The sequence below is a fragment of the Dromaius novaehollandiae genome, chromosome 12 (genome assembly GCF_036370855.1).
Source record: "Dromaius novaehollandiae isolate bDroNov1 chromosome 12, bDroNov1.hap1, whole genome shotgun sequence".
NCBI classification, from domain to species: Eukaryota; Metazoa; Chordata; class Aves; order Casuariiformes; family Dromaiidae; genus Dromaius; species Dromaius novaehollandiae.
In genome coordinates this window covers 8062529-8075248 of record NC_088109.1, presented here as the reverse complement: position 1 = coordinate 8075248, position 12720 = coordinate 8062529, and the positions used below count along the sequence as shown (strand labels likewise).

Sequence of the window (12720 nt, the reverse complement as noted above, 5' to 3'; positions counted from 1 at the left end):
AAAATCACAGCAATTAAATGTACCTGTAAACACTTCAAGATAATGGTTTCAGTGAAAATTGTAGCCAAAGAAATGTATAGCTAAACTGCAGCATGACGGGTCAGAATAAGTTTCAGCATCGTGGGAGATCTGCAGCACCTTCAGGACCTCGCCAGGACTCCAGCAATTGCCCAAGTTAACGTTAGCACAACACGATCTCTTTCGGGAGCTGAAATGTACTACTGCTTTTCGTTCAAAGTCCTACTGTTCTGACTTTCCAAATCCAGTTTGGAACAGAAATGGTCAAAACACTAGCCCTTGCACTGGAAAGGCCGTTCCATTATTAACGTATTTCTGAGACTCCTCACACCTGAAGATCCTCTCTCCTGGGTAGGAGAAAAAATGTGACACCTCAGGAATATCCACCCTAAAGCCTGTTTGGTAAAATTGTAAAGGTGCTCCTTGAAGTTGTGTAGATGCTCTGTCTTCTGTGGTTGAGGCTAGTAAATGCTTTTTGCCTGCTAGTAATGGCAAAAACAAAGCCTGTGGGTGTAGTTCAGCAAAAAATAATAAGAAATATAAGATTTACTACCAATTTAGATGATTAATAGAGCTATTGGTAAACAGGTGAATGGAATGCAGTTAACTGATTAAAAGTAAATCACTAATATTATAATACACTGGGTAAAACAAGAAAAAGCTTCTGTGTTTTGATGTAGCAGTATGTGTATTGATTATATTACTGAAGTGAATTCAAAGCATAACCTACCTCAGAACCTGCTTTGTTCCTATAGCTGACTCTTTCCTGCTTGCTGCTTAGATAAAGTAACTCACCTGTGAAGGATTTGTATTGTCTGATTTTAATTCTTTCTGTGACCCTTCTTCTGTAACGATTTCAATATTTCAGAGAATCTGCTGCTTCTAGCTGTAGTGATGGATGAAAACTTATTTACTTAAAAGCCCCTTAAATATTTAACCCAAAGTATCTGGAACTGCACTTTTCTGTTGAAGATTAGACAAAGTAAATGTTTTAAAAGGTTTTTTTTAAGCTTTTTTAGTTATTTTCTTTAGTTTCTCATCCTACGTGACCTTTTATGTCTGAATGGGTACCTGAAGCAATGGACAAAGGGGCATGGCACGTGCTGTCCTCGCTGGGTCATTGCCGTGTTTGGAAGGCAGTTGTGAGGATGGGGGGGGGGGGGGAGTTGTCCTTGCTTGGTTGTTTTATGGCTCTGGGTGAGTTTTTGTTTTCATTTCTGCTTGAGAAGTAACTTTCTCTTCTCTATTTCCCTGGCTCTAGATGAGTGCCTGTTTTGTAATTAGCAGGGGATGGCTGCTGGGGCCCTGAGCTGCTCAGCCTACACAGATTGAAATGCGAGTCGCAGGGAGGAGGAGGGACAGGGAATATCCCCAGCTCTGCCTTTCAATTATCTTTGAAAGCAGAATTTAATCAATGGTAGTCACTGAATGGCAGGAGATAGTGAAAACAGTAAGGAGAGCTGGTAGTAGCCCCAAAATTAAATTACCTAATATTTTTTACTTGAAATACTTCTGCAGTTCTTGTCATGCAAGACATGGTCTACTTCTAGTGTTTGCAATGTGCCCATGACTTTAAGTTAGGGGAGCAGCATGGGGCTAGAGAAGTGCCTTTTTCTTAAAGAAATTGTTCCATTTGCACTGGGGTAAACACAGTTTCTTTCAGTTGTCTGGGAAAATGCTGGCCACCAGTCAAAATTGTAACTAAACATGTGAATGTGTGAACATGTGAATGTGTTACTTCGAGTAACTCCTGTCCTTTTCCCAGGACATCAAAGGGATAACTGACTGGGCTAGAGTAACTCCATAGCAAACATCTTTCAAGTCCTGAACCAGGTACCAACAGAACTGTTCACTCCTCTTCAATGTCACTTGGTGACATGTGGATATTTGGGGACAAGGAGAAACAAAATGGAGAAGGAATCGTGTGTTCATCTCTGTGGATAATCTGGCGTGAGTCACTAAGTGACTTGAGGTGGTAATTTTAGAAGACGCTAGGGAATCGTTGTTCTGTACCTCCTTCCAAAGTGCCTCGTTTTTCTCACATCTAGTAGGTAAACTTTTCTTTAAATATGATGCCTCTGAGAATTTGTTGTTGGTTTGGAATATCATACTAAGCTACAGAGTACACATGCGTATGTCTGTATATGCGCATGCACACCCACACGTTTCCCCGTTCAGTCAGACCCCAATTGCTTTATGTCTTGTATTTCAAGTTAGTGGGAGTCTCCTGCTTGCCCATAATTTGAAAGTGCCTGAGGACATGAGATTTAGCACTGTACTGAAATCGTGTCAGGTTGGTCTGACACCAGCTGTAACACTTCATTTCCTCAGTAATAAACCCTGGTAAAAGCATGGGCCTACCATGAAAACAGCAGGTAATAGGTATCATCACAGAAGGATTCAGTGAAAGACACAGTTTCAAATAAGTAGACCTGTGCTACTTGAATTAAATAAAATTCATATTTTTGGTAGCTCCTTAAAATATATACAGGCTCATTTGGTTTATAAAATGTCTGAGGAATAGTCAGACAGCAGCAGCCTTGAGACTAATAAAAGCATCTTTTATGTAACTACTTATATTTAAAAGGCTCTCTGAAGATGCAAAGAAAGGGTGTTTTCTTTTAGAATTAAAATTTTGTCGTCTTTATGGAAGAGCTACAGAAGGGGAATGCAAGAGTTTTCAGACAACCTTGTGGCTTTGATGCAGTTCTTGTAACTGAGCCTGTAGGACGACTTCAGCATGTTTTAATGGCAAGCAGAACAGATCGTGTTCCTTCTGCGCAGAAAGTCATTCCCAGACTAAGGGCATCAGTATGCTATATTATTTCTCATTTCTGGAATGATAATCCTGTAGGCTTTACCTGACCCTCAAGCAGACAGGTAAATTCTGTCATACACTGAACATGGGTGTAACTGCCAAAAGGGGAAGGTACAGAGGACTAAGGGCTTTAAGATGCCAAACTGCATAAGGCTGGAATGTATCCCAGTTCTGGGTTACAAAGCAATGTGGATTTATTAGTGGTGAGAAAGAGGTGGAATGAAAATTAAAGATAATTAACATAGATGCTGCTTAATACTGAGCTTTGGTATCAGAGCAGCGTGGTTACCAGGGGAGAAGTGCTGCGATGGTAACTGGACGCAGTTACCTTGTGGAGTCTAAAACACTTCCAAATTCCAGTTGTGCACTGCTTGCCAAGGGAAGAGTGGGGCCTGTCATACCCATTTACAAGAACAACTTTGTAAAAATAAGAAAAGGAATAAGTGGAAAAAACAGTTTAAAACAAAAACACTATCGTGGATGTGATAGTCTGAGCTTCCCCGAAAAAATCAGCCACCTTAAGAATCCTGAATTTAGGTTTTCAAATCCAGACTTCATGGCTGCCGATCTCCTTCCCAGCAATATTCCTGCAATGAAAACAATGAAATGGCTGTTTTTCTGCTTCTAGCCTTATTTTCAGTTTGTGGTTGGCTTGTGCTTTATCCCATTCAGAGAGTAATCTGCTCCAATTATTTGAATTCCTGTGTTAAGATTTAGAGCTGTCTGTCTCCCCAAGACATCTGGTCTGGGAACTGCCTCGCTGGCCCTTCCCTTGCCGATAGGGAGAGGAGCCTGTTGAGGGGTCGGAGGCATGAATGTGTTGTATCTCGTGTCTAACGTAAATATCTTACTCAAACAGAAGCATCAAAATGATCTTTGTATGTGAGTTTGTGTGATTATATATAAAAATAACTATATATACCTATACGTATATACATGCACATACATATATAGAGAGAGAGTGTGTTATCTGTGCTAGAAGGTGGTTCTTATGAAGAGCACTGCCCTAGTCACAGTGTACACAGGCTAAGTAGTTGCACCATCAGCACACCTCTGAAAAAAGTGCATACTTAATTTTGCCACCCATATGCTAAAATATGCATATTAGTATCTGAGAAATCACTTTTTATCACAGGCTTTATAGCTTGATGATCCAACGCTTTCAGGTTTTCTCCCTGATGGGAGGAGAGATTGCAGTCTGCACAAATAACAGAAATTGTAATAACCTAACATTCCCATTTGTACTGCCAAGAATCACAATGCAGTGAACAGAGCTATATCTGAAACGATAATATGAAATGCTGTAGAGCAAATATCAATTTAGATCTCTGTGTTCTTTTTTTGTTATTCATACGGTTTGACAGTCCCTGCTGCGGTTCCTTATTATTGCTTTAGCCTTTAAAGGCATACTCACAAGTAACACTTGCAAGTGAGAAAGTAGGCTATTTCAGTTAGAGTATCCTAAGAAAACTAAATCAAATATAAAAAAGGGGTCAGATATAGCAATGTTAGTGCTTCTATGACTTTCAAATCTTGAACTTTTGAACAGTAGAAACCCAGCAAGAAAAAAAAGACCTAAGTTCCAGGTCTGAACCACTTCTGAGTTTTAGATTTGAGGCTTTGCTCTTTCTGCTATCATGTTTTGATTATTTACTGTCACTTTCTTTTACATTTTAAGAGGTTACCACTGCTCTCTTGTGATGAATTGTCACTGCTTCCCCTTTTAATGACTCTGTTTGAGAACTGGGTGTTTCACCTTAAAAGACCATCTCTATCTTATTTGCCTCTTGTTTTAACTCTTCATGGGCTTGCCCACCTCTGAGACTGATACCAGCACTGCTGCATAACCCCCCGGGATGACTTCCTGAAGGCACATCACACACCTTTGCCCTGAAAAACGAAGGGACCTGGGCCTGCCCTGCCTTCAGCCCTTGTCTGCCACACTGTTGCCTTAGCTTAGCCTTGGATTCTCAGAGAGGGGCATTGCTGACAGAAGTGGGCTCAAAGGGTCAGATATTGCAAGGATAAAAGCTGCATGCTATTAAGAAACAGAAGCATATGTACACCGTTACGTGACCAAAACATTAAGTAGTGGAGCTGGCACCTTTTTTTAGGTATTGGGCCAGATCACCTGCCTGTAACATTGGGGACATCCATTGCACAGTTCTGTTATACTGCGGAGGAGGAGTTAATTCCCTTCCGGAGAGCGCCTGGGCTGGAGAGACTGCCTGCGGCCGAGGGCTCCTCTTGGAGTGATTCTGACAAAGTGTCCAAAGAGTTTGTAATGGTGAGGGCACAGCATACGTCTGTGTGCGTAGGGTGAATACAGTGCTGCTGCGCATCCGCAGCAAGGAAGCTTGAGCTATCACTGCCATCTCTTGGTAGGCGTTACAGAAGTGAGCCACCCTCCGTGGTTTTCAGTGCAACTGAATCCAGAGCGTTTCTGTTTTCTGTTATAGCAGTGATACTCAATAACTGTATTGCTGTTGATGGCATCCTGAACACAGTCCTTGGTTATTGTAATGGCTTTGCTGGCCAGTTTTCTTGTGAGCAGTACATGCTGTTCGGGCTGACTTGTTTCCCTTGGAGACAAGGGACTGACTTGCAGCAATTTTTTCAGTCTTGTGTTACTGAAGTTTGTGCATTTTGGTACAGATGTGTTCCTAGAAATGCCTATGTAGTAGATTAAAGTAACCTGCTACAGTGATACATAAGACATAACTGAATCGGGTTTTTTGACTTGAAATTACTTCCCCTCATTCATAGAAGGTTATTTGCTAGACAATATTTTTATTGATCTTTTTCTCTTCCTCAAGGCTGCTACAGTCAGTGATTTTATTCTACAGTGTAGATGACTTCTGAAAGAAACTCAGTAATGTAGGTTGTGACTCATGATATCAGAATGTGTGAAAGCTATAAGCCTCTACTACTATGTATAATCTTACAAATGCAAGTTTTAGAAACTGAAATGGTGAGGTAAACTGTACATTTTTCTGCAGTATTATCAATTAAGATACAATAGAGAAGCAGCATTCTTAATTTTTGGACTCCCATTCATATTATGATGCAGATGCAGCTGCTGGAGTAGGTGGGCTGTTTGTAGCTGTGGAGCAGCAATGCCAAACACTGATCGCAACCTGCATTACTGGTAGATAGTCTGAAGTTGCCTCTCAGACAGTCTGGTTTTAGTTTCTGCCCTACTGGAGGCAGCACGGACACTCCATTTGCCTTAGTAGTGGCATAATTAAGCTAGTAGCGTAGGAATGACCTGGCTTTTCCCTCCATGGCCTGCTTTCCCTCCTTTAGTTCTGGCAAAAAGAGTGAACCAAAAGTTCCCAATAAGCTAATAATTCCCTTTCTGGAACCAGTGAATGTATCAGTTGCATCTTGTGGAGGTAACCTGAAGTGTGGGAAAGCAGCAGTGGCGCCTGATACTGGACCTACATCGGCTACTCCAGGCACGTGTCTGCTTTCCCCAGGCGCTATCGTGCAGCGCTTGATCAGAGCAAACGCAGAGCTGTGCTGGGTTTTGAAGGACACGCAGGTCTTGACCACTTCCTCCTCCTGAAGATCCTATGGCACTACCTAAATGAGTAAACTGCTGCTTTTGGTATTGTGCTTGAGATTTGGATGGCAAAGGAGGAAAGCTGGAGAGTTAGAGGAAAAAATTACCTTATGAGAACTTCTGCATTGTTGCCTCTCAGATGTTTGAAACTATATGTTTGAACATAAGTGCAAACATCATTTTCCTGGCATACTCTATAAATTACATCTTGTATATGTGAAAATAAATTTTTGGAGGGAAAAAGCACTTTTTTCCTAACCCTACAAAAAGATAGGAATAATGCTGTCCACTCTGACTTATACCATAATTTTAAAATTCCCTCCAGAATATTTTCTGGATTCCTGAAAGTCTCTGAAGCCTCAGTCACCAAACTCCTGTTTTCTCCTGAACAAGCCCTTCCCTTTTCCTTGTCATCTCATTGTCTTAGATGTTGTGCTTCTAATTTCTTGTCTGGTGTCTGAACAAGCATATACTGTTATTCACCACCTTATTCTGTCCTGCCCTTTTCTTTTCTCACTTGCATCTTACTATTTCACTGACTTTGCCTAAAGTTAAATTTGCAGTCAGTTAAACTTGTCTTGCATCTGGAGACTGGTATGACCTTATGGCTAATTAATGGCTTCTTGTGACATTACTTATCTATGGACCGCTGTTACCATATTTTTTCACTTTCCTCAAGAATACATGTGGTTAACTCTTTGGGTGAAGAACAGAACTCAGTGTTAAGTGGTTTGCACAAATTGTGCATCTATTCCATAACTGGTTAGGCTGTAATCAACTGTATCTGAAACTTGACTGTGATCACAAGGTTGCCATGTCGTTTTCTTAAGAGCACTTAATGATGAATATTGTTCCGTACTGCGGATGGGTGGCCCCAGGGTGGGAGGAAGTTTAGTGGGCTTCCTCCTCAGCCATTTAGTGGTGGGACATGTCTCTGTGAAAACATCACTTTGGTCTTGTTCACCTGACTCATCAGTTAGAAGGGTGAACTTTCTGGGGCTCCCAGGGATTATCTCCTATTTCAGACCTTCCTGCCATGTGCTCCTCAGCTGATTTGCAGTAGCACTGAAGATTAACATAATTGTGTCATCTGTGCGTGGGACATGGAGGGACCTGTTGTACTCTTCCCCAAGAAGTTCTAAGGATTTCTAATAAATCTATAAGATTAATTTATGGAAACAAAAAAAAAAAATGACTGGAGGAACTTACAGATTCCCTTAATGGAAAGCTGATAACATTGGTGCAAAGCAGGCGGCTTGGGGGGCAGGAAATAGTTGTAGTGTCTAGTCACTGAGATAACTGGGAGCCTGGAGAGTTATATTCAGAAAAGGTACTTCATTGCATGCTTCAGGGGCAGTTTATTAAAATTAATCAGCTAGAACAGAGTTGATTGAATAAACTATTTTTGATTGCAGATAACATCTTTATTATACACTGAATATAAAATTACCAACATTAATATTTACATTAAATCTTTTAGTGTCTATTAAATGAAACTGGTTTAGAGTGCCACTGGCTGACTAGTTCAAAATAAATAAGAATCAGCCCATCAGCACCTTTGAAAGAGGGAGGGGGGAAAAAATTACTGGTGTGACTAAAGGCGCCTAGGTTAGGGTCAATGCTGTATCGTTAGCAACGGTTCAGACCTGCCGTACGATTTGAGGTGGCTGTAAGGAGTATGTTCTCGGGCCCGGGCCGGTAAGCCTTGCTAGTAGTTCTCTGGTTGCAAACATTGCATGAAGGGTAGTACTGAGCAGTGCTATTGCTTAATCCCATATATTAGCTAATGGAAAGGCTTGTTTTTGCCACTAATCTGTTCAGTTCATTAACCAAATGTTGTCGTTGAGCATAGGAATGCGTCTTCATTGTGAATTGTTGGAATGGGAGCATGTACAGCAAATGCATGATAATTATACGGAAGTCTTGATCAATATCCAAGAAAAGAAAACACAAGCAATGAGTGTTCTCTTTAGTTCTGATTACAACAGATATTTGAAAACTGAGAATTGTATTAGAAGTTGAATTACTTTTTGGATTACTTCCAATTCTTTTGGTTTCACATTTATAATAGATACTTTTAATCTATATGGCACAGTTGCCTCACTATGTCGTATCCTACTGGAAAGACTTCCATAGAACCAGCTTAAAATACAAATGTGTGCAGTCATGAAGTGCGTAAACTTTGTGACTTGGTCTTTATCTTTAAAAATGCAAATTACTATTTTTGCCTGTCTTTTCCCTGGTTTCATCTTTTAGCAATGTTATCCAAACTATTATAACTGACCAGTGCTACATGCAGTAACAGGAACTAAACTTTAAAACTTGACATATTGAGCAACGTTTAAATAAGTATGTGCGATGTGAACCTGATATACTTTCAAACTCAAATAAAGCTGTGTTGTAATCTCAGACATACTGTGCAATTTCAGTAAATGATGATTTGGTCCTGTAAAAGGGGAAAGAAATAATGATGAACAGTGATATTTTTAATGATGACTGTTTTAGAAAAATGGGAATACATTATACATAAGAAAAAGTCTGCATCACCTAGTCACTTCAGCAGCATTGTATGGCCCCTTCTTTGTACACAGGTGTCCCTTATGGATGGATGAATTTTCTTCTGGAGGATGCCAGGTTCAGGGGGAGGACACCTGGGACAGTGCCTGTTTGTTTTCTCTTACAGCTTCTTTTGAAGCCTCCCACATAAATTCAAGGATTTTAGTTTCTTTTGCTCATTTGGATGTGCTAGAGGTTCTTGGTACATTTTGTTTGTTCTATATCACCTTCGGTTTATACCCAAAACCAGGATGCTTAAACTTTCCTTGATGGTGAGCATCAGAGTTGTTCCTTGATACACGTGCGCTCTCATCTGCGCCGCCTGGAGCTCTCGCTGCACGTTGGGAAGGTGAGGAAAAGCGGCTTGAATTCAGTGTGGCAAAAACATCGAAACCTGTAGAACAGCTGTTAATTTCGGAGTTGTGCAAAGAAAAACCAAGGTAGCAGTTGTCTGTTTTTGCTGATGGAGTAGGCTGGAGTACTGTGGATTCAGGAGAGAGGAGGAGTTTGGAGAGACTGAAGTTTGTCGGGGAAGGGAAGGAGTCGGTCCACCAGCACAGGCTGGAGATGAGAATGAAACACAGTACGTCAGATATGTCCCGTAGATTGTAAGCCTGTTTTTTGCCATTAATTTTGCATTAAAGGGCATTTGTTTTTCTGTCATGAAAAAGGGCTTCTGCATTTTCTGGAGCATATCTATCCTCTTCCCTCACTTAAAATTTTGGGGGAGGGAGGGGTGCATTGGGGATCTATCGTATACTCTTTACTACGTTGAACATGTAATCGTGTAGCTTGGGAGCAGATACTACACAGATGGCTTAGAAACATAAAGGAAAAATTGCATTTGAAGCTCTTGGGTACTTCTGACCTGATCTGTTTTGTATATTGTGTGTTTTCTGGAAAAAAAAAACCATGAATTTAACAGCTGGATCCTAAGATCAGGGAAACAATTTTGTGGATGTGGCGCTCCTTTACCATACAAGAGGTATGCCACGTGGCACAGGCACACTTTGTAAAGTAACTGAGCTGAGGAATTCAGCTTGGGCCATACTAACTATTAACTTGTCAGTACCACTATTATCCACTGCGAGAAGCTGTAGGTCTCAGTTGTGCTTTTATAGGGGGGAAGTCGGTGCTGTTTCTCCAACTGAAAAATTGCAGACTTGGCAATTATCTATTGAAATGAATATTAATAATTTTACAATATTGATAAGGCATAAGAAAGCAACTGTGTGCCTTATATATCATTTAGAAAAAGTGGCAGCATTGTATTCAGTTGCTTCTGAAAAAGTCTTTTCAAATGGCCGTAGCACAGCTGGAAAAGTTGCATTGGGAGAACTGTAATTTTTAAGTGATTAAACGGAATGTATACTCTTATGTCTATAACAAATTATGATAATTCACTAAATATTATGAAATATATCTGTTGTGCTATATTACTGCATTACACTAGCAGGTTATCATAGGAAAGCAATATAACTTGCAGGGGCAGAGGGTAGATGATCCAAGTGTAAACTTGCTGCAAAGCAATGCCCTGCCAATGCCCAAGACCTGCTTGTGTGAGCATATAAATGCCATCACAGGCCGTTGCCCACATGTTTTTTATGGCCTAGAGCTGGCTGAGGCTCCTGTCGTCTTTGGAGTTAGTGGGAACACATTACCCCTAATTTTCTTTTGCCTTTTAAAGATTCTGCACAAAAGCCTAGCGCAAAAATTAAATGCGGGGAAGGATGGGATATAGGAATTTCAGAATATAGGTGTTTCAGAAGCAGAAACAAGAACTACTTGGTTATAAATATCCTTCAACGCTGTTCTCTGAAGCAAACTACTGGACAACTGGGTTGTACAGAAAATAGTCTATCCTGCAGGTAACTATGTATCTATGTACTTTGCCCAGAGCAAATGCAAATGACTTGTCTTTATCCAATAATCTTAACATTAGTTACAACCGATGCTTTCTGTCCTTTTGTTGGAACACAGTTCAAGTATGAGAACAATGAACTCTTGGTCCGATGCACAGGAATCTGTTAGCAAAGTCACAGGAACGTTTTATCCCTGTCTAAATTTAGTGTATTCCAGCTGTTGTGTATAGAGTATATTAATAAAGTCAAAAACAACTTAACATACATAGTACTAGATTAACAGCACTCACTTTTTTTTATAGACCTGCTGAAGTGCAGTGAAGCATCTGCACATGTCAGGAAACTCTCTGCAGAAAAGAGTTCAGTTTCCCAATCTCTGTGAAACGGGGACGTAACGGGGGGGAGCACTAACACCTTTGCGCTTCATATCCTCACGAACTGTGAGCACAGACTGAGCACAGCCTGTCCTTTGAGTATATGCCTGTTTAACCTTGTCTGCATTTAATTCTAATTCTGCTCAAATTTCGTGCCTTTGCCGGATTTGAAGGTGTGAAGAAGCTTCCAGGAGATCTTGGAATAAGGGCCTTGCTCTTGATCCGTATTAGTGCCTCCTACCAAGCCTTTCAGCTGAGCCTGTTGAATCTGCAGGTAGAGCTGTGCAGAGCGTGATGCAGCCCTTGGTATATCAGTAGCTGTGCAGTGTTTCCGGCAAGTACCACACTTAGCACTTTGAAAACGTTAGCACTTGAATATGCACTTCAAGAAGCGTGTGCATGTTCGCTAGAGAGACTTGCGCATGTTCCCTGTGTGCGGAAGAGAAGAAAGCAGCAATAGAGTCAGTACCGCAAATACTTAATCACTGCTTTAAGCGAAATGTGTAGTAAAAAGATCCTGAGGGTTTCTGTGAAAGGCTTTTTAAAAATAATTTGGTCATAGTTGGGGTAAACTTTATCTTCTATTGGAGAAATAAAGTATTTTTTCAGAAATAACTTTTTCAGAAATACAGATTCAATGCAGGGTTTTTGTTACAGTTGTGTTTTGCCAACACATCCTGCTGAACAAACCAGAATAACGTAATACGTACTACAGACCACCAAGTAGTTGGAGACTTAAATTCTGAAGTCCTTTAATATGCTTCATAAATATTTCTGCCTTAAAGCTAAACAGAAATAATCTTTGGGTTGTTGTTAGCCAAAATGGATCCATCTAGCCCAGGGGCTGTGTTCAGGAAAGAAGGAAGCCCGTGTAATAGTGAGGAATTTGTTCCAAGCTTTGCTGATTCCTTATACCAGCAATTCCTGGGAAGTGCTGTGAAATATGGGGGGAAGGGAGGAGCCCACTGAGAGATTGGTGACTTGGTTAAACCAGATTGCGCATCAGTAAGTACTTTCCAAATTTGAGGGAGAAAAAACTCTTTAAATGTCTTGTTTAACAGTTTTCTAAGAAAAGTATTTTTATTTACACTCAAATGACTATGTTGCTTTCAAATTCTTTAATTGAAAACCTTAAAAATGAAACAGAGTTGATTGACCTGAATCAAATTTTTCAGAAGATAACTTTTTTTGGGGGGGTCATTTAGATGCTACATTTCATCATAGCTGTAGATGAGAATTTTCTGAATATCATGGGTTTTTTTTTTTTTTTTGGGGGGGGGGGGAAATCCTATTTACCTGTGTACATAGATGGTAGGTGTTCCAAAATTTTAGAATTACTGTTCCTCCCTTCCTGCAAGAATAGAGAGCAGTGAATGCCAGCCTCAGTAAAGCGTACCTGTGTCCTGTGCAGAAGGTGGCTGCTTTACGCGTCGAGCCCTTTCCGCCGTACAGCAGCGTGCTGGCGCGGGGGTTTGGGGGCAGCTTGTAGAGGAGGCGATGGTGGGAGCCCTTACCGTTCACCAGCTA

The 12720-nt window shown here is 40.7% G+C and overlaps 1 protein-coding gene across 8 annotated transcripts in view; it reads left to right on the top strand.

The window, feature by feature from the left end:
• Positions 1–12720, top strand: part of IQSEC1 (IQ motif and Sec7 domain ArfGEF 1) — a 340763-nt gene that overhangs the window by 104024 nt on the left and 224019 nt on the right. The gene's annotated exons all lie outside the window — the stretch shown is intronic.